Below are 21162 nucleotides of genomic sequence, written 5' to 3' on the forward strand. Positions count from 1 at the left end.
TTTAGTTTGAAGTGACACAATTGTGCGTGTTAGGACTTGCTTAACGAAATATTTTTTTTTTCAATCAGAGCAATTGACTGAAGACGAAATATTGGGTGCACTATTAGACTCGGATTTGGAGGACTTTAGTCGCGATGATGATCTTCGAGATGCTACTTGGGAGTTACCTGGCGCGCACTGAGAATCTGCAAATGATGAAAGTGATGACAGTGACGAAGGAAATGGCGAAGGTACTGAGGAACCACCAAATGAAAACAGCAATCGCCGCGAAATTTGGAGGAAAAGACCATTTCAAATAAATCTGGAAGAGAGTGTGGGGTCCCCTAAATACTATTTTTATAAATATTTTAATGACGACTTTTTCAAACGCGTTGCGGAATACACGAACAGATACCATATGTTTTCGAAAGGAAAACCACTGGGGACTACAATTGGTGAAATAAAGAATTTCTTTGGCATACAAATTGCGATGGACTGCATACGTTATCCAAGATTGCGCATGTACTGGGAGACCAAAACGAGGCTTCCAATTGTTGCTGATACAATGTCCTGTGATCGCTTTTTTCTTTTGCGAATGTGCCTCCATGTTATGGACGAAAATGAAGTGACAGAAACAGGGAAACAATCAAATGTTTTTTGGAGGATTAATCCATTAATTGAAGCTGTAAGATCGGCATGTCGGAGCATTCCTAGAAAGACAAGAGATAATTATTCCATAGATGAGCAAATGATCCCATTTACTGGTCGTTGCCCCGTTACTGGTCAAAGCCTTCCTAACAAACCTACAGGAGTGGGATTAAAGAACGAAGTATTAACGACATCTGAAGGTACTCGATTTTGAAATCTACCAAGGAAAGACGACACCACTTTCCAATACGAACTTAGGCGTAGGTCCAGCCTTCGTTTTACGTTTGGTTGAAACACTTCCAGAAGGTTCAAAAGTGCTTTTTGACCGATACTTTACGACAATACCATCCAATTCCGGCCATAAAAATGTGTTATTCATCTCTCGATAGCGATAAATACCACCTGTTATTGAAAAACCCTTTAGTTAAGCCCCTAAATATAATATAAAACCAAACCTCCATTTCTATAATACACACTTCACATATGTACATACATAATTTAAATAAACTTGCATTTCTACCAATTCCAAAGAATTGCTTTGTTAAAAGTGCAATAATGCAACTTATATTTTTATTGAACACTTATTCACCTTTTTGCCGAATTTGCATTTCCAGCACTTGCTAAATAAACGGTAAACAATGCCACAGAATTGTTCACCCTGCTAATATGCAACATAGAGAGAATTTAAACAATAGATAACACAGTTTCAGTAATTTTAAGGCGGTCTTAAGATAGATTCAATAAAGCAAAGTTTGATTTTAATTGACCATAAATTCGTTTTTCTGTTGTTCATTTTTTTATACATACATAAGCGTGTATGCGCGTTTGTCTTTCGGAACGGATATTAGAATGATGTTTTCTCATCAATATAGCTTAGATTTGACTGAACGTATGTGGATGTTTATATGTACTACCTTTATGGTTGATTTATATAAACCCAGTATGAATTATTATATACAAAAGAGAAATTTCTAAATATCAAATATAAAAAAAATATTTTAAAGCAAAATTTTTAAATTTTACCAAACATTTCCGGTTCGAATTGTAAAAAAAATCGTGACACATCAGGGCTTGAATCTGAATTGAACAAGTGCCATAAAACCGTACCAACAATTCCGTCGACTTTAGCCTCTGCACGACATTCTTGCACGTATTTCGAAAATTCATTCGCTACGCTGTGAGCATGAAATAATTCGAATCCCATTTACTTTGACCAAAACCATTGGAGAGCGCCCATCTGCAGTTACAACGACCCAAACCATTACCTGTGGCAGGTGCTGCCTCCTGGTGGTCAATCGATGATTCAAATTCTCGTATGAACGGTCAGTCAAATAAACCCTATCGTTTTGGGAGTTTACGAATTGCTCAATTTGAAAAATTTTCTCTTTAAGCTGATGGCCTAGTCGCTAATGCTTTTTAATTTCATTGTGATTGTAATTCATTACTTTTTCAATTTTCTAATAATAATAATAATAATTTTCTCTTTAGAAAACAATATGTTTCCGCGTGCTTGTAAACAATACTGTGAAAAATCTTTTAGCCCGTTAACAGAGCAGTCTGAAGTTGCTTACACTTCGAGTGCCGGACCCTGTATGCTTATTACAAATAATTAATTCAATGTTGGTGTTGTTAATTATAGCAATGAATGTGTAAAATACTTAAAATCATACAATCTTATTTATTTTACACTCTACGATGAAATCAAAAAATTTTTAATACTTACATATATATATTAGTAGAAGGTACAGGTTTTACTATAGTGTAGAGATTTGTGAAGCCAAAGTGATTTTATTCTACTGATGCGATTTTGGAGCAAAATGGACAAGAGGCAACAGAATAAAAAAAGGTAAATATTAAAAGCCATATAAATGGAAAAAAACTGTACAAAATAAGTAGAATATAAATGGAAATTATAATAGAGGAAATAATTAAAGCGGAGGCGCGAATAACGTTTTAAAAGCCATTTTTTGCAAAACGTGTTATTTTGCAGATTTCCGTTACTATTACTCTCTTGCCACTCTAAAGCATCAAATAAGTTAAAATTTCATAAGGCAATAAAAAAGCAATTAGAAGAAGTCAGTCCGTGGAAGAAAGTTGTTAGTTACACGCAAAATGATACGATCGCAATTGTCGAAGGTAATTGATACGTGTAACAGAGGTACAAAAAGGAAATGTAATTGAAAAGTGGAGTGTTAATAAAAACAAAAAGCTTAGAAATAGTGGAAATGCATACACAACCAGGAAAAACAAAAGTATCCCTCAAAAAAACGCCCCAGAAAAAGCGTTTTAAGTGTACATGCTGTAATTTTATTTTATTTATTGTTTTTATTTAGGTTTGTGATTGTCGTTGCTATTTAAATAGCGAAAAAAGGAATATTTTGTCAAATTCTATGAAAAAAAAATAAAATGAACAAACGGTTTTTTTGAGTAGATATAGATATAGGAAAATAAAGTATTACTTTTCCGTCGCTTTCTACGCAAAGAGCCGAGGAAAGTTAACCAACTAATTTTAAGCAAGTTATAGAAATTGTGTGTTTTTTAGCTCAATATTTTTTAACACTACAGATAACCCAGCGCAGATTACAAATGCTGGTTGAGAAACTAAAACATGGAACTAATATTCGCGATCGACGCGGAAAACATGAAAATCGTCCCTATAAGATTATATACGAGGAAAAACAGACGGTAACGGGAAAGGTTACGCTCAACTTAGAGATGATTCGAACGCAGCCAGTAATTGCGATAGTATCGTTGTTATTTGTGTCGATTTACAGCAAGTCATTTTTATGCCAAATCTTACTCATTCTGATATTTTTTATCAGCGTCAATACTCTAATTATGGCTATGTTCAGAAACGCAATATAATGCGCAGTACTTGCAGCGCTGGCAGCACTGTCAATGTGACAATTCATGCAACTGATAGATTTGTTGAAAAATTGCAAATAGATTTGTTGCATTTATGAACGCGCTGTGCAGTAAAATGGAATTGTTACTATGTTTGGTCATGGACGATGTATGTGAGGAAAAAACCGACAGTCTTTTATTAAATTTAAGAAAACAAAAACCGTGTAAAGCTTAAAAGAAGGACATGTCTTGTCAAAAGTTTAATATCAAAACGGAAAATACCCAAAAATAAGTTTTTCGAGACTGTGCGGTTGTACGACTTGAAGTTCGTGGAGAATTTGATGGCTCAACATCATTAGGTTCCGTTAATATCAACATCGGCAGCTCAAGTGAGCTTTGTAAATTTTGAGTGGGCACATTGATTGAGTGCCTGGTACCATACACCTCATCAAAGTCTTCGTAGTGAAGCCATGATGTTGATTCTCTACCAGATGTATTGTTTCTTTTTTTTATTCGCTTATATGTGATGAGTAAATTAGAAAATTTTCGCTGGGCGATATTTCAATATATTTTTAAATCTTTATTAACTTTTTTTACTTCATCTACGACCTTAGCCCAGAGCACGCTCTTTTTCCTCCTTCCCGACGTGAACTCGTTCTCCATGCTCAGTCGGACTCTGAGCAGTAATTTTATCTTCGATGTACTAAAGTAATCACTAAAACCAAGAAAAGTATAATAAAATAAAGTTTAAATATCGTATTTTTCATCAATTTTTGTATTAAAAGTTAAAATAAATAATTAAATACCCACTTTTCATCAGACATTGTACTAGCGTATTTATTGGCGGTGTGAAAATTTTTGCTGCAAATAATGCATGACTTTTGATACAAAAATTACGTTTAAGAACGCGTTGCATTTGCAGTACTGCCATATTTGCATTTTTGAACGCACTGCTCACTCTGAAATGGTATGTTGCGCATTATAATGCATTGTTGAACATACCCTATAACTTCGCTTTGCATACCCTTCCACATAACAAGGTCGATATGTACACATGGCATGAAATGATTGCAAAACGAAGAGCTGCGGAAATCGCCTCATGTATTTTGAAACATATTTCATGTAACTACGATGTACTTAAAAAGGGAGAAATAAGGAAATTAATAATGTGGTCCGATAGATGCGTTGGACAGAACAACAACTGGACAATAATGTCATTATGTAACAGTCTTCTTACGAAGTATTTTTCTGAAATCAATAAAAAAAATTTGACTTCTGGACACAGCTTTCTTCCATGTATGTGATCGAGATTTTGCACTTATTTAAAATAAGAAGAAAACTTACCAACTTTTTCTTCCCGAAGATCTTTCTCTATTAATTGCATCTACCTTTTACTTGAAAGAGCACACTTACACGTTGGTTTTTCGTCCTATTTATGTAAAAGTGACCGTGATAATATTCGGAAATTAATATTCAAAAAGAAGTAAACAAAAAAGATAGGTTGGAAAGTTATTGTGTAAAAGGTCTCAAAGCTATATTCACAGTTCTTGGAATAATTTCACTTCTGTTTTTTTTTTTTCATTTTTAGTTTGATGCCGAAGTAACGTTTTGTATTAAATAAAAAAACTGTAAGCACTGTATAATATACTCTCTATTTAAAAAACAAAAAACAAATAAATATTTTTTTTTGCGATAGTAACATTTTAAATGAGTTCCTACAAACCGTATTGCTCAATGGAACAACGTTTTAAAAGCCATCAGTACAGATGCTGTGCATAGTGGAAAAACGTTTTAACTGCTGTCGTGCTTGGAATATGAAACGTTTTCCCACTGAAAAAAAATTTAAAATGACCGCTTACTTGTAATTCGAAATTAAAATTCCCAAAGTTTTTTTCGTATAAGTTTTGAATGGCATTGTTTTGGGCAAGCCTAAAATACGGGGAAAAAACAATCACAAAGTCTCCGAAAACGTTTTTTTTCTTTCCTGTAAAAAAACCGATTTTGGAATTTACAACGTTATTCACGGCTCTGCTTCAATTATAATCTATGCTATACATTGGGGTTAGGCCAGCATTATTGACCCATATATTTTTCCCCGCCAGTGTTCTACGAACTATGCGAACATATTTATTTTTTCCAAAGTAAATTTCCACAATTTGGAAACGTTGTTCTGGCGTTAAACGATTCATGGCGACTTGCGAAGCCTTACTGAACAGAAATGTCAACACAGTTTGCCATTCTTAGCTGCCAAACCATAGTTACCGATATCGATAGTTCTCATGCAGCTGGAAAGAACCGATACAATATGTGGGGTGGAAAATCGGGGGTATTATATGTTAACCTACAACAAAATTTGACGAAGTACATCTATCCGCTATATACATATGTATGTATGTATGTATATAATTTAAACTAATAGGAAGCTTCAGCTGTATAACATAAAACAAATGGTGTTAATACTCATTTACGAAGCATGTGCGGCATATATTTTCTAATGTTAGTTTTCGTGATTTTCGTTGCGCACATTTGTTCACCGACTCATAGCATTTATATACATACATATATGTATATCTTTAAAGTGATTTACACACATTATTGTATGTATTTACATACTTAAGCCATTGAGTAATGCAGGCCATAAACGTTAAATAAATCGAAACAATCGGTTGAAATTTCAGAAGATTGACGTGTGTACGGCGCAGTTGGTAAACCGCTCGGAAATTGACAAAAATGTTTGTCAACTTGCAATAGGTTACATGTATGTGGAGAAGTTGACGATTTTACTCTATTTTTTGAGACTTTGAAGTGTGCACATGAACGGACAAATAGCAACATGAAGCAAAACATTTATTGAAGCACTTATCTAAGCTACTAGAGCCTTTTGTAATGTAATATAATTATTCATAATTATATTTCTAACAAATAAATAAATAATTTACTGAGGAACTCTTAGATTTGTTCAAAAGCCAGACGAGCATTTTGGAAAAACAAGAGCTATGAATATACATATGTAGGTAGGTAGGTTAGATGGCGAGAGTACCACAGGTACACTTGAAGTAGCACCCACGTGCAGTTTTGATACTATAATGTGGACCACTACCTGCGAAAAAATTTAGGGTAGAGAAAACCATCAACAGCCATCCAGAGCTCTTGATGTAGTGGAGGAAAGAAATGGGATCTAGGCTGGAGAATTTCCCCGAATGAGTACCGATCACCCAGTGACCAGTGAACAACGCAATGAGTTTGGAAATCGAATGGCGGGGAATTCCCATCACTTTAAGTGTCCTGTTTCTATCGTACGTATTGAGGTCATAGTGTTTTTAAAATAGCTCACGATGAGACAGACATCCATCTGTCTTCCGCTTTTTTTTAGAAAGAAACTGTGCAGTCTCCTTTTAACAATGGTCGAAGGGACATCGATGTCTGAGAAGGGGGCCACTGAAACCAGTTCTGCCGACCCCTTCCTGGAAAGCTCATCGGCAATTTCATTTCCCTCTATATTCCTGTGCCCAGGAACCCAGATAAGGGAAGCCCCACGATCGAGACGCTTGAGTTCCAACTATACCTATGTCAAAATTGGCAGAACCACTAAGTTAAACATCCTGAGTACGACATGTGGCTTGAGACCCCATTTTTTGCCGAACGTAGATTTACAGACGTAGAAGGCTATACTGGCCTTCTTAACTCGATTTGCTATGTGCAGCTCCCAGTGGAGCTTGGGGCCAGGTATTACACCAAGATACTTAACTTCCGAAGAGAGTGTAAGACACAGGTTGTTTACTTTTGGAAACTTTAAAGGTGGGGGCTTGTATTTCCTGGTGAATAGAATCAACCCCTTTTTGTCAGAGTTGACTCTGAGACCGCAACTGGCAGCTTATCTAGTAAGTGTAGCCAATCTAATATATATATATATAATTGGCGCGCACACCCTTTTTCGGGTGTTTGTTCGAGCTCCTCCTTCTATATGTGGTGTGCGTCTTGATGTTGTTCCACAAAAGGAGGGGCCTACAGTTTCAAGCCGGCTCCGAACGGCAGATCTTTTTATGACGAGCCTTTTCATGGCAGAAATACACTCGGAGGTTTGCCATTGCCTGCCAAGGGGCGAGCGCTATTAGAAAAATGTTTTTGTTAATTTTGGTGTTTCACCGAGATTCGAACCAATGTTCTATTTGTGAATTCCGAATGGTAGTCACGCACCAACCCAATCGGCTACGGCGGCCGCCAATGCACCTTCCAAAATTTCAGCCATTACTCATGGCGGAAACTATTAGGACCAAGTCATCCTGAGTGTGGCCTAGCCTTTTGGGGATTCAATGGATTCGCAGGACTCTTTCCAAGAGTATAGATATACAGCATAAAAAGATATACCAAGCTACCTGGCTGTCTCCTGGTCGAAAAACGCGAAACCAGATCGATCAGGCTGTGATAGATGAAAGACACGCTTCCAGTGCTTTAGATATAGGTACGATTCGAGGACCCAACATCACACACGCCTCTGTCCAGCTAAAAACGTAAATCTTCCTACGCAAAGGATGTCCAACATCGAAAAGCTGCAATCAAAACAGACAGCCAGAAGATTCGCCCCTCGACTCCCACTCCTGCTCTCAGAGAGTTCTACCCAACAAACCGGCATGCACAAGGAATGGAGCCACATTTTTCGTTCTCCATCTGCCGCCGAAGAAGAAATCAGATTCCGCCGAGTCCGAAAAAAACAGTTGGTACGACGAGGAATGTCATGCTCCCATAGAAAGAAAAGATCCGTAGAGCCACGCTGCGATCGGGCGTAACGCGAGCCATGTGGGATCGCTACCGAGAGCTAAGAAAAGAAGAGAGATGTATTACCCGACGGATGAAACGAGAGGCCGAAATATGTGAGTGCGAGGAGCTTGAGATGCTAGCTAATAGGAACGACAATCGAAAATTCTGCCAGAAAGTTCGGCGGCTTACAGAAGGTTTTAAGACCTGGGCGTTTTCCTGTAAGAACAAAGATGGTGATCTGGTGACTGACATCCAGAGCATACTTAAATTATGGAGGAGATACTCCTCGAATCTGTTATATAGTGACAGCTGCGCGCATCACAGAAAATGTGACGGTCCCGATACCCCAATCGTTGACGTCGGAACTGTCGTTGCGTTACCCGACCATGACGAGGTGAGAATAGCGATAACGCGGCTATTCAAACATAGCGGCGAGGAGCTGGTAAGGTGCATGCATCAGCTTCTATGCAAAATATGGTCGGATGAAAGCATGCTTGCCCATTGGAATTTAAGTGTGCTCTGCCCAATCCATAAGAAGGGCGATCCTTTAATCTGTGCCAATTACCGCGGGATTGGTCTTCTAAATATCGCCTATAAGGTTCTAGCAAGCGTATTGTGTGAAAGGCTGGAGCCCACCATCAACCAACTGATTGGACCCTATCAGTGTGGCTTCAGACCTGAAAAGTCTACCCTTGACCAAATATTCACAATACGCCAAATCTTGGAAAAGACTCATTAAAAGAGAATTGACACACACCATCTTTTCGTCGATTTCAAAGCTGCATTCGACATTACGAAAAGGAGTTCCCTGTATGCCGCGATGTCTGAATTTGGTATCCCCACAGAACTAATACGGCAATGCAAGATGACGTTGCTCAACACCAGCAGCGCCGTCAGAATTGGGGAGAATCTCTCCGAGCCGTTTGATACCAAACAAGGTTTCAGACAGGATGACTCGCTGTCGTGTGACTTCTTTAACCTGATGTTGGAGAGGATCGCACGAGCCGCAGAACTTAATCGCTCAGGCACAATTTTTCAAAAGAGCCTACAATTTTTGGCGTATGCCGAGGATATTGACATCATCGGCCTTAACAACCGCGCTGTTAGTTCTGCCTTCTCCAAACTGGATAAAGGGGCAAATACCTCCTGTCATCAAACAAACAGTCGACGACCTCGCGTATCGGCACCCACGTCACTGTTGGCAGTTCTGATTTCGAGGTTGTAAAAGTCTTCGTATACTTAGGCACAAGCATTAACACCGATAACAATGTCAGCCTTGAAATCCAACGTAGAGTCTCTCTTGCCAACAAGTGCTACTTTGGACTAAAGAGGCCATTGAGTAGTAAAGTTCTCTCTCGACGAACAAAACTAACACTCTACAAGACTCTCATCATGCCCGTCCTAACGTGTGGCGCAGAAGCGTGGACGATGACAACATCCGATGAAGCGACGCTTGGAGTGTTTGAGAGAAAGATGCTGCGCAATATTATTGGACCTTGCACGTTGGTAACGGCGAATATAGGAGGCGATGGAAAGATGAGCTGTATGAGCCTTACGACGACGTAGATGTAGCGCAGCAAATAAAGTTCCAGCGGCTACGTTGGCTGGGTCATGTCGTCCGAATGGATCCAAACGCTCCGGCTCTGAAAGTATTCGATGCGGTACCAGCTAGTGAAAGCAGAGGAAGAGGAGGGCCTCCTTTGCGTTGGAAAGATCAGTTGGAGAAGGACATGACTTCACTTGGCGTGCCCAATTGACACCGGTTAGCACAAGAAAGAAGCGACTGGCGCGCTTTGTAAAACTCGGCCAAAATCGCGTAAGCAGTAATCCCGCCAATTAAGAAGAAGAGAAAAAAAATGATTCGAAATTTATATTGTATAACAAATTTTGGCCCACCTTGTACAATACTTGTTACCCAGTTACACGCGGCCTGAAGGTTTTTTGAAAGTTTCAACAACCATCTTCCATCGGTAATACTAAAGACTCCTTCTCAGGAAAACATTGAGAAAATGACAGATTACTTAATTAGAGCGGATCTGAGAAAATTGATTTAAACCATAAGTCCCTTTACTTAAACATCTATAAAATTAACTCTCTAATAGCTTAACTTTTGTATTAAAAAAATAATCTTATTAGAGTAGTGAGCCGTAAGCCCTGGCAGCTAGTGCTCCTTTTTTTTTATTGTAAAATAATAATTTATTGTTATTTTCCATATATTAAATAAATAAATAATTCACAGTAGGAATTGGTTAATTCTAAATCGTACACATTGGATTGTTTTTGAAGGAAGGTAGGCATGTACTTATCGAAAATGTTTATTTTCGAGTAAAAAAAGTTATTAGTGAATCGTGTTGATTCAAAATCGTCGAAAAAACTACTGTGTAAAAAGAGAGTTGGCTGCAATAACATAGAGCCACAAGAGATAAGTTCATTTAAAAATTTTCTCAAAGAGAAAAATAGGATATGAACGCAAAACTAGTAACAATTTGCAAGTTTTACGAACATCTGATTAAATTGTGGGCAGGAAAAATGACAAAAATTAAAAATTTGTTCTCTTTAGCTACCTCGAGCTAATAAAATGCAAAATAACGAGCTTCGGAATCTCATGATTTAGTTTGTCCACAATAATTTGTTTCATTTCAGCAACGGTGTCAGATGAAGGACATTTCATTAGCAATTGCAATTCGCAAATTTAAATTCGTGTTCATTTTTACTCAGCTGTATTTCTCATTTGCAAATTGTTACAAGTAAAATAATTACAGTAAAATATTACAACTTCCCTCAAAATGAAATGTCATTTTACTCTCTCACTTTCCCCTACTTTGCAAGTTTTTTGGGTACATGAACACCAAAACGTGATAACTTGTAACAATTGTTACAAGCTTTTTGCTTAATGAACAGACCCAATCTCGAACAAAAAATAATTTGTGTGGGGTGCCAGTACTGGCACGCCTTTTCCACTAAAATACTTGAAAAAAAAAAATGTTTTCCGTCTTATTATTTTTGAAGAGTATAGACAAATCACCGTGTCGAGTTATAAAGGGGACCAACGATAGATTTCTTCGTATACAGGGTAAAAAGATAGAATAAACGGCGTACAGTGATATGACTCCAAAGAAAAAGCCGGAGTAAATAGGGTAAAACTGTGTATTTTGATAAAACTGTGTACGACGTAGTAACAGTACAGTTCCGGGCGCAATTAAATACTATTTATCACGATTCGTTCAAAATGCTCAAGAGTTCGCATTTGTTCGCAAAATGTATATATGTACAAACATAGATACACTATGTCACAAGCAAAAAATAGCGGCACTCTTATTTCAAAGTGAACTTCTAACTTCACGGCTATATTACTTATTGCATGCATTATTTAATAATTGGATAGTCCCATACGTAAAAAATAATTATAATAAAATAAATAAAAAATGTCAAGAGAATTTGGCACAATGTAAAACTTTTTGTATAAAGGACATAATTTTGTAAATAATTTATTTTCAAGGAACTTATATTGTTCAGATATCCAAATTACAATTTTAGAAATATCTTAATCACCGAGTCATCAAACGGGTGGACTTGAGAGTTGTATGCACTAAATCAACTGGTAAGAAAAAGTTTTTTGAAATCGACAAGAACTACCCCTTAAATATATATATATACTAGCAACCCGCCCAGCTTCGCACGGGTATAAAATATATACCCTATGTCACTCACTGAAAAAATGATTAAAATCGATCCAGTAGTTTTGGCTTATTCATTACTGCCCGTGGCCCGCACGCGTTAAATTTGGAGTAAAACAATTCCCCTTTCTTTAAAGCATGAAGATTTCCTGCTATCTTTGGGATATCTAAATCCATACCCTACATTTTTGCATATTAACTTTTTGCATTTTTACATATGTATTTATTTTATTTTTACAACAATTACTATATTACAGAATGTCTTTATATACAACGTTCATAGCCTTCTTGTCATTAAACAATACAAACATGTTTTCTCTAGAGGTTACTCTTGAAAGAGCGACATACAGTTGGCCATGTGAAAAACAGTCAACACTCAAATCTAAGCCTGCAACGTTGAAGGTTTGACCCTGAGATTTATTAATGGTCATTGCAAAAGATGTCTTTACCGGAAATTCTAAGCGTTTAAATTGGAATGGTAGATCCGATGGTATCAGAGGGATTCGGGGAATCAATACATCTTCTCCGGTACCACATCCTGTGAGTATTGTGCACTCTATTATGAAAGTTTTCAGTGATTTTACCAGCAAACGCGTGCCATTGCAAAGTTTAGGTGGATTTAGGTTTCTTAATAAAATAACAGGACAACCTATTTTCAGCTCCATTTTATGAGGAGGGAGTCCAGACGGGTTCAAAGAATTTAAAAATTCTGTAGGAAAATGAACAGCTTCTTCCAAATCGAGAACAGTATCGACCGAGTAGTATATTTTCGTCGGCGCATCAGTCTTTGAAATAATCAAGTTATTTATTGTACTTTATCTACTTGTTCGTTAGTTGGTGGCAGAATAGCTCTCTCTTTAAGGGGGGGGTAGGGTCTCAAAATCGAAATTTTTTTTCTTCACTCATCTTATAGTAAATCATTTCAAGAATGTTGTGTCAACATTTTAGGTGGATCGGAGCAGAACTCTCAAAGTTATAGCCTTTGTAGGCACTCTACCTCGAATGCGGAGCATCGATAATTTCTCAGAGTCATTTTTTCAAACGCGTTTTTCCCGAAACGACTTCTTAAAAGTCGGTGCCAATCACAACTCCGAAACTATTCAACCGATTCTTTTCAAATTTGGCACACGTTTTCTAAATCAAAAATACCTCCCCCCTACACTGTTTTTTTTTTATTTTTTTTTTTAAGGTTGTTTTTCACTTAAAAATATGGCGAAATTGCAAAACAAACATGCTCGTTTTACGGTTTTTTGCCACCAAAACTACAAAAATGAAAAAAAAAAAAAATTTTATTAATGTAGGGGGGAGCATTACGTCATACTTTAACTGAAAAATTCGCCTTTTTTAGTTTCAGATGATTCTACGACGAATGCCGATTGGCACCGCAGAGCACCTCTCGAAAAACATATCTCCAAAAAAACTCTGTCATGGGCTTATTTGTCAATATTTTATTATTAATATTTTTTAAAAACTTATTGAAAAGATGTACAATAACATGCAACTGATTTTATTAAAGTATCTTAAGCCATATTTCTGTAAAAAATTCAAAAAAAAAGTGTTTTTTTTTTAGCGCTAAACCCTACCCCTTAAACCAAGATATTGTCTTATAACTAATGTTATCAATGTCTGGATAGACATTGTTGACTAACTCTTGGATGTTGTCTATCAAAACACAAAGGTTTTCTAGGTTAATCCTTCCCTCACTTTGTGTTAATTCTCCATTGCCAACTTTTAGCAGCATCTCTGGAAATAGCCTGTTCTCACGTGAAGATGACGAAATCCTCATATTAGTTTTAAGCTCTAATTTATTGACATACGACCAAAGGTGGGATCTTTTTAGCGAAGCATTTATTTTGTTAGCACGTGTTCCTCGAGTCACAACTGGTAGGATTTGACGGAAATCTCCTGAGAACAGAATTGTACATCCACCCATAGGTGAATTTTTGTTGCGCAAATCGCGCATTGTCCTATCCAGTGCTTCCACAGACGTCTTGTTTGACATGGTAGCTTCGTCCCAGACTATTAATGAGCGGTCACGCATCAATTTTCCTGTATTGCTCTGTCTAGAAACACTACAGACGCTGTTATCATCATCGGTGGCGATTTTCAGCGGGAGCTTGAATGTAGAGTGTGCGGTTCGGCCTCCTTCCAAAAGAGTAGCGGCAATGCCGGATGACGCAACAGCTAACGCAATTTTTCCGGTAGATCTCAATTACTAATTACTGTTGTAATATCTTGAAAAATATTGTTTTTAATTATATGCTGTAAAGAGCCATATACATAGATCTATATGAAAACAACAATGTATTTAAGGTATTTAATTGGATAAGGATTAATGTTGTACCTATTTGTTGAAATCGCTTCGAAAATAAGCTATTAGTTGTCGTAAAAAGTAAATGACAAAAAATGTTATTGTATGGAATCGATAGCAAACTAAACGCGCTCCGAATCAATAAAAACTATTGAAAAACTATATTTTAATTATGTGCGATTTACTAATATAGAACGTGAAAATAGCGTTTTATTTCGCTGTAAAATTGTATGTACATATAATTACATGGAATTCAGTACATACATAGATACATATGTACATACGTCCGAAATGAAATAATGCGAGCGATTCGTAAATACATACATACATACGTCACCATACGATGTAATTCAACATTAATGAGGTATGGTGAGATTATCGCTTAACGCCTATTGCTTCATTCGGTTGACAGCGAACAAACACACAAACAGCTTTTTTTGGAAAAAGAGCTGCTTTTGTTTAAACAATTTTGGTTAAATAACAAATAAATCAATTTTTTTTTTGATGCAGAACGAAAGTAAATATTTCAAAGTTAAACTTCAAGAAAGTTTCATTTTAATTGGTTGATTCGTTTATGATTTATGGCCGTGAAAACAAAAAATTTATGTTTTTTTGCCACATTTTGACCGATTGCCACGCCCCCTTTATATATTTCTTCACATTATATAGATATAAACCTTCCTCTTCAATCAATCTATCTTTAAAAAAAACCGCATCAAAATCCGTTGCGTAGTTTTAAAGATTTAAGCGTATAAGGGGACATAGGGACAGAAAAAGCGACTTTGTTTTATAATATGTAGTGATACTCATATATAATTGGCGCGTACACCCCTTTTTGGGTGTTTGGCTGAGCTCCTCCTCTTATTTGTGGTGTGCGTCTTGATGTTGTTCCACATATGGAGGGACCTACAGTTTCAAGCCGACTCCGAACGGCAGATATTTCTATGAGTAGCTTTTTCATGGCAGAAATGGAGATTCGCCATTGCCTGCCGACTGACGACCGCTATTAGAAAAATGTTTTTCTTAATTTTGGTGTTTCACCGAGATTCGAACCAACGTTCTCTCGTTAAATTCCGAATGGTAATCACGCACCAACCCATTCGGCTACGGCAGGCCCTTAAACACCGAAGTACAGTATACTTGCTGCTGCTGTTGTAGTAACATTCCCCTAAATTTTTGGGAAATGGTCCTGGTGTGGCCGTCCTTGGCCGGATACAAATCCGGTAAGAACCAAATGTCGTGGGAACGTATTCACTTTTGCACCTAGTCTCATGAGAATAATCCAATATTTCGTGTATATCTGTTGGATTTACCCATTACCTCAGGTGAATATGAATTACTTTCCTATATCTCAGGATATTTGTGAGTTAAATAACTTTCATAATTCAGATCTTCCGCTTGACTCATAAAAATCAACTTGAACACAATTTCTCAAGACAAATTATTATTATTATTAAATTTGTATAATAACAAGTTTAAGGAGGCAGCAGCATGGGCCATCAGCTGTCTGATAACAAAAAATGTAAATGTACTTTAAATCAGGTCTAACATAAAGTAATTATTTGAATGCTTGTAACTAAACTAAGCAGAAGTAAATACTCGTAAAAGCTAAAATTTTGATCCGTCTTAACAAGACGTTTGAAATTTGTGGACGGTAAGTACAACTTGCAGATGCCTCTTTAAGAAAATCAAGTGCGTGAGAAGATCCAAAAAATTGTTGTCTGGAGGTGTGTAGATTTCGACAAGATTGTAGAATGTGATCTAAGGCAGCGGTTTCGTCCCAAAAGGGGCAATCGGTTGGTTGCGTACGTTGGAGGAGGTGTGCGTATGTGAGAATTGTGTGGCCCAGACGTAGTCGGGAGTTTGAGCACTTTTAATGGAAGGTTGGAAGGAAGTGATAGCCGTTGTTTTGTAATCTGTAGAAGGATGTCATTTTTAGAGTAGCATTTATGAAGCATTGGAAACGCTTTCTGCAGCATCAGCGTTTTGATAGCCGGTAATCTGCGATTGTCCTGGAACCCATATAAGCTTAATTTTGTTTGGATAGCTTGTGAGTATATTTCTTATAGTTTTTATATCAGCTTGATCGAGTGTTGAACAACCGATGGCATTGATGCATGTCTGTGCATATAATTATTTTGCCCGTAATTTGTTTGGCATAAATGGAGGCTTCCAACAATGCCACTGTTTCTGCTGGAAAAGCGGAGCATATTGGGTGCAAAAAACCATATTTGATCGTGTCCCCGCTTTCCTTTATGACAGCAAAAGATGTTGAGGTTTGGGTTTTTGATCCATCTGTATATATAAACCTCCATCCCTGTTTGGAGTACTTGCCTTTTTCGAATGTAAACAGTGCTTTGTAAATCTCCTTTGCTCTATGTTTTTTTTTTTGCTGCAGCGTATTGATAGCAAATGGAATATTACGTATAGTCCATGAAGGTTGTGTTTCAGCTTTGCGGTGGCGAATGGTACATGGCAGTTCCAGTCTTCTTTGCAAGTTCAAACATTTTGCTGCAACGGACGTAATTTTAACGTGTCATTTCCTTGAAGATGCGTTTCTGAAATCTTTAAGAAGATTGGCATTGTGGGTAAAAAGTAGTTTTGGTAAAAGTTTATGAGTGCTGTCTTCGATTCCATCCGGAATCTTTGTCAAACCTGTTTCCGCGAATAAGTTTCAAAGTAGTGTAGTTGGGAACGCTCTAATGCTTCTGCGTATCGCAGAGTGATTATGATATTTGGCTAGTTGAGTGTTTATCTGCGTTTCCGCGTATAGAAAGGCCGTAATCGATTTTCGATAGGATGAGAGCTCTGCATGCATGAACAAGTTAAGACGGATGAAGATTTCTTAGAAGATAGGTACTTAATTATATTTAAATGTGTCATAATACAATCTTTTATGTATTTACATTGGTTTTGAAACTGATACTTCGAGTCTATAATTACACCTAGAATTTTTATTTCTTTTACTGCCATTATGGAATGGCCACAAAATTGTATAGGCAGCGCCGAGCAACTCAATTTTTTGCAAATGTGCTAAGTTTTAGATTTTTCGAAAGATATTTATGTACTTATGCTTTAAAAAATACGCAAGGCTGAAAGAAGATCAGCGTTTTTCTTGAAAAAGATAACATCGTCGGCGATGTTCTGACATTCTATACTGGTATAGTTCGCTGACCGTTTCGCAATTTCATCGAACGCTATTATAAAAAGAAGTGCGGATAGTGGGGACCATTATGGCGTTCCATTTATTCTCACTCTGCATTTTCTGTTAGTGAGAAAACTTCTAACAAAGTTTATAATATTTGATCCAGCCTTTAACTTAGTTAATTGTTTCAAAATAATATGCACTCCGATTCGGTCGAAAGCCTTCTCCAAATCGATTTCTAAAAGTGAAACATGGTTTCTTGACGAGAGTGCGTTTGTGATGACATAGTCAAGATGCAGGGCATCAATTGTGCCACTGCCTTTTTGAAAAGCAACCTGGTTAGAACTTATAACTTTGTTGTTCTTAGAATTCCACATCAACCTTTTTGCAACTAGTTTTTCCATTAGTTTAGCCAAGCATGATAAAAGGGAGATGGGCCTATAGCTTGCAGCAGAAGTAGTATGTTTATTTTTCACGCTTGAGGGTAACAGCCGTAGTCAAGGATTTGTTATACAAATGAATTAGTCTGCATTTTATTCAGCTGGGTAGATTTTGAATCATAGGATAAGAAATTCGATCAAGCCCTGGAGTTTTGCCTTTCACGGTAAAGAGCGCGAACTCCAAATCGTTGATGGTGATTTTCGATTCACTTGTCCTGGCAGCGGGTGATATATAGTTTGTGATGTTTGCTTGGATGTTTAGACAGTTGTATTTTGACGAGCAAAAGCTGCTTGAAAAGTCGGCGTCGTTTGAGGTAGAAGCATAAAAGGTGGCAAAATAATTGGTTATTTCGAGTGGAGAACTGATGACGCCATTTGTAGAGTTAATGTGGGCGAAGGTAGACTGCTTACCTGAACCAGTGAGCATTTTAAAATCATGCCATATTTTTCGAGGTTTAGTATTAGAATACGTCGGCCGCCGTAGCCGAATGGGTTGGTGCGTGACTTCCATTCGGAATTCACCGAGAGAACTTTGGTTCGAATATCGGTGAAACACTAAAATTAAGAAAAACATTTTTCTAATAGCGGTCGTCCCTCGGCAGGCAATGGCAAATCTCCGAGTGTATTTCTGCCATGAAAAAGCTCCTCATAAAAATATCTGCCGTTCGGAGTCGGCTTGAAACTGTAGGTCCCTCCACATGTGGAACAACATAAAGACGCACACCACAAATAGGAGGAGGAGCTCGGCCAAACACCCAAAAAGCGTGTACGCGCCAATTATATATATATATATATATATATACATATATATAAGAATTTATGCTAGTGGTTAACTAGCGCTTAAAAAGAGCATTTGCCCTTTTGTAGCTTACCAAATTTGCAATAGTTTTGCTATTTCGCATACTGCATTTATTTATCGTTTTAATTTTAGGTATTTCTATAGCTTTTACGAACTTTGGGCTTTTGCTTGCAAATGAGGGGTGGTCGCCAGCGCAGTTTGCGCACATTTTTCTAGAACATTCAGAACCAGATGGAGAGATTTTCCCAATATCTTAAAGTATGACTAAGTAAAGGTTCGGCACTAGACATAACAGAGGTGGTGGCAGTCTCCACCCCACTTAACACATTAAAAGTATCCATTGCTTCACACTATCATACTTTAGCCGAAAGAAGATGGAAGCAATTAACTACATGTATTGCAACAAAAAACACATGGCCGTCGTACAATATCCAAAAGACGAATGATCTGTTAGGATGTTCTCGGCCGCACATTTCACGCATCACTGCAACCCTCACAGGCCATTGGAAAGTAGAGGATTATGCAGCTAGACTCAACCTACCCTTCAATCCCATCTGCAGAAGCTGTGAAGCGGAAGGGGTGAAGGAAAGTATTTTCCACTACTTATGTGAATGTCCACTACTTATGTGACTTCGCTTCTTCGGCAAGCCTTTCCTGCAAGAATGAGATCTCAGACATTGAGATAAAGAATTTGCTGCTATACTTGGGCCTCACTAAATGGGTCTGACTTAGAACAAAAAGAAACATCATCACACGAGGACAGTGGTAGTAAAACGGTGCTGGTCACTAATTAGGATTATTTCAGTGGAAATACTTAACCACTTCAACAGCAACAACATGACCAAGTAATTTGCATGACTTACATCGCATTGGGTTTGGATAGTATGGACGAACAGAGACTTCCTCCAAGCAAAGTCGATTTTTTCTGGCAGAGTAGCTGTCGAGTGATAAAAGTATTGCACCAGTTGGAATTAGAGTGTCTTGTGATTTTTTTTGGAATTTGTGTACAGCGTTTACGCCATGCGTTTCTAAGCCGTCAACGATTTCTGAATCGGTTAATTTGTTAAGAAAGACGAAAATATGGTGACTTTCACACAGTTTAAATTTGTTTGATAAATTGCATTAACACCCGGGGAAAGTAGGGCGAACCAAGGGGCATTGCTTCACCTCTATATAATAACACTAAAGCCTCGGAGATCACTCGTATAAGCACTTGTACACGGGTACTTTAAGTTGATTTCTGAATGTGTTTACGTAAGCAAGCGAATAGAAATGCAACACACAGCGGAAGAGATAGTGAACATACGCAACGAATGTAATTTGTAATGTAAAGACAAATTATACATAGATATATATGATACATACATATGAGAGAACAAAACGGAATGGATTCGAAATATTCAATAACATATGCCCACTAAACATTGAGATTAACTTCTGGCATACGCCATTTGAAAACAAACAATTAAATTAAAAATTATTTCGGTAGAGTAGAGCGAATGTCCCGATTTAAGTTTTGAACGGTGCTTATATCGATTTTTTAAAATTTCGCTTGATTCGATTGATCAACTCTTGCGATTGATCAACCATCCGCTTGAGAACTGCACAGAATTTTTTTATTGGACGGGCCTGTGGTACGTTTGGAGGATTGTCCTTTTTTGGCACAAATGGTATTTGTTGCTCGGTTAACCAATCCAATCTTGTTTTTGCATAATGGCAGCTTGCAACGTCTGGCCAAAATATGATTACGTCGCTATTGTGATACCTATTTATCGAGGAATTTCTTAAGTTTTGGCGAGCATTGACCGATAAAAACGTCAGCAATGAACGCTTTGGCTTTGTTTGTGCGAATCAATGGTTCTGAAACACCCTTCGAAGAAATGGCCACCAGCACTAGCACCTTCAGCTCAAATTTTAACGTCCTTTGGTGTTGTCAGTGTAACAACCGTCGTTGCCACTCAATTCATGATGAGAAAATGTGAAGTACGATTCATCATCCAAAATTATGAATTTTTATCACACTTTTATTAGGTCGGGTTGTATGTATGTATGTATGTATATTATGTATGTAACGGAATCTTTGAGCTTAATTTTCACTGGCTTCTAAAAATCTGATCGACTTGGAATTTTGCACACCTATCAAGGACCGATGACAATGCAATAATTTGATAAAAGTTTTCCATTATCCTTATTAGGATTGCCAGGATTAATATTTTCTTTTTTTACCTGTGGGCAAAAAGTAAGGTGAATTTGGTTGTAAAATGAAAAATCTTTATTTATTCTTGTAAATCAATTTCATCCCCTTCAAAACAATCCCCTCTCGATGAAATACACTTATGCCAACGATTTTTCCAATCCCCGAAACATGCCAAATAGTCCATTTCCGGTATAGCCATCAGCACCTTCTCCGATTTAGCTTTTATCTCCTCAATCGACTCGAAACGCGTTCCCCGGAGTGGTCTCTTGAGTTTTGGGAATAGCCAGAAGTCACATGGAGCCAAATCAGGCGAATACGGTGGTTGCGGAACGATATGCGTGGAATTTTTGGCGAAATGGTCACG

Source organism: Anastrepha ludens, chromosome X (assembly GCF_028408465.1).
Source record: "Anastrepha ludens isolate Willacy chromosome X, idAnaLude1.1, whole genome shotgun sequence".
Lineage (NCBI taxonomy): Eukaryota > Metazoa > Arthropoda > Insecta > Diptera > Tephritidae > Anastrepha > Anastrepha ludens.